The sequence below is a fragment of the Lactuca sativa genome, chromosome 4 (genome assembly GCF_002870075.4).
Source record: "Lactuca sativa cultivar Salinas chromosome 4, Lsat_Salinas_v11, whole genome shotgun sequence".
NCBI classification, from domain to species: domain Eukaryota; kingdom Viridiplantae; phylum Streptophyta; class Magnoliopsida; order Asterales; family Asteraceae; genus Lactuca; species Lactuca sativa.
Genome location: NC_056626.2, coordinates 51,886,239 through 51,888,905, shown reverse-complemented (window position 1 = coordinate 51,888,905; position 2,667 = coordinate 51,886,239).

The following is a 2,667-nucleotide window of genomic DNA, read 5'->3' as shown; positions in this document are numbered from 1 at the left end:
GGGTGCAACCCTCAGGATTAGGGTTTTCTCTCTTCAGCACCAACTCGTCGAGTCCAAGCCGCCGACTCGGCGAGTTGGCCACTTAGACCGCGACAGAATCCCGCTCCGACTCGGCGAGTAAGAGGACCTACTCGTCGAGTCCCTTTCCTAAATTTACACTTTTGGCCCTTCATTGAACATTTGAATTTGGGGTGTTACATTTTCTGTCAAGAATTGCAATGGGCTTCTCCACATAATTCAAGCGCTCATCCACCTGAATATCGTCTACCGAGATCACTACAGAATCATCGGCTACACATTTCCGTAACTGAGACACATGGAAAGTGTTATGGATCAGACTGATCTCATCAGGAAGATCCAGGTGGTATGCAACCTTTCCAACACGGGAATAAATCCTGAATGGACCAATAAATCGGGGACCCAATTTGCCCATCTTCTAAAAGCAGAAGACAACTTTCCAAGGTGACACCTTCATCAACACAAAATATGCCACCTGAAACTCGAGATCCGAATGATGTCGGTCAGCATAATTCTTTTGAAAGCTTTGTATGACCCGTAGTCTGTCACGTACCTACTGAATCAACTCAGTGGTCTTAAGCACTACCTTAGTACTTCCAATGACCTGATGTCCGACCTCTCCCCAACAAACCAGGTCTTAAACCTCCTTCCATACAACATCTCGAATGGTGGTTGATCAATATTAGCATGATAACTGTTGTTGTATGAGAACTCTACCATTGGAAGGTAAGTATCTCAACTCCCACCAAAATCTAACACACAAGCCCTAAGCATATCCTCAAGTGTATGAATCGTCCACTTGCTCTAACCGTCGGTCTGGGGGTAGTATGATGTACTAAAATGCAATTGAGTGCCTAACTGCTCATGGAAGTTCCTCCAAAATCTGGAGGTGAAATGAACATCCCTGTCCGAAATGACAGATACTGGCACCCCGTGCCTGACTACCACCTCCCGAACATAGATATCTACTAACTTTCCTACGGATATACTCTCGGTAACCAGAATAAATTGTGCACTCTTGTTCAATCTGTTCAATCTGTGCACTCTTGTTCAACACCCTGTTCCGTCCTGGGTAATTTGGTGATGAAGTCCATAGTAATCTCTTCCTATTTCCATATAGGGATGGGTAACGACTGCACCTTTACCATGGGGTATCTAGTGTTCAACTTTGACCTTCCTACAAGTCAAACACTGCTCAACAAACCAGACAACTTCCCTTTTCATACAGGGCCACCAGTAACTCAACCTCAAATCCCGGTACATCTTTGTGGCCCCTGGGTGGATAGAAAACTTTGATTTGTGCGCCTCCTCCAAAATCGACTGTCTTACCCCACCTGATGCCGGAACCCAGACCCTGCCATGTTGGGTTAACAACCCTCGATTGTCTCTAACAAACAAAGGAATTTTCCCTCTAATCCGCTTAGTCTTCCAATTTTCTTTTTTCAATCCTTCTACATGAGCTTCCTTGATCAAATCCATCAAGGGTGAGGTAACATTCATCCTCGAGAAAATATCTCAGAATGGTGAGCACGCCGTCTTATGGCTCAAAGCATCGGCCACCATATTGGCCTTCCCGGGGTGATACAAGATCTTGCAGTCATAGTCTTTTAGCACATCTAACCACCTCCGTTGCCGTATATTCAAGTTCGCCTGATCCATCAAATACTTCAAACTCTTATGATCGGTGTAGATATTGTATTGAACCCCGTACAAGTAGTTCCTCCAAAATTTGAGGGCAACCCCCCCCCCAATTCCAAATCATGTATGGGGTAATTCGCCTCATGAGGCTTCAACTGCCTCAAGGCGTAAGCAATCACATGCCCTCTCTACATAAGGATAACTCCTAATCCCGAAACAGAAGCATCGTAATAAACCACAAATCATCAAATTCTTCAAGTAACACAAGAATCAAGGACTCACACAATCTCTGCCTCGGAGTCTCAAATGCTAACTGTTGATTCGGACCCTACCGAAAGGTCACATTCTTCTTGGTCAGGCAGGTCAACGACACTACAATCTTAGAGAAGTCCTGGATAAATCTCCGATAATACCCCGCAAGACCCAAGAAACTCCAAATCTTAGATGCGTTCTTCGGAACCTCCCAACACATCACAACCTCGATCTTGGTCGGGCCTACTAAGATTCCATCCTGGTGGATGATGTGCCCCGGAAACTGCTCCTCACGCAACCGAAACTCGTATTTGTGGAATTTGACAGATGGTGCTCATGCTACTTCTTGGTCTTTGAGTAGACCGGAATATCATTAATAAAAACAATCACAGATTGATCCAACAGCGGCCTGTAAACCCGGTTCATGAAATCTAAGAACGCCGCTAATGCATTGGTGAGCCCAGTAGGCATCACCACAAACTCATAATGACCATAACGAGTTCTAAAATCCGTCTTCTATACATCCTCATCTGATGGTGTCCTGACCGAAGATCAATCTTGGAGAACCAAGATGCACCCTGAAGCTGATCAAATAAGATGTCGATCCTCGGAAGTGGGTAACGGTTCGTCACTGTTAGATTGTTCAATTATCGATAATCAATACACATCCTGTGTGACCCGTCCTTATTTTTCACGAACAGGATCAATGCTCCCCATGAGGAACTGCTCAGACGGATAAAACCCTTGTCTAGCAGATCA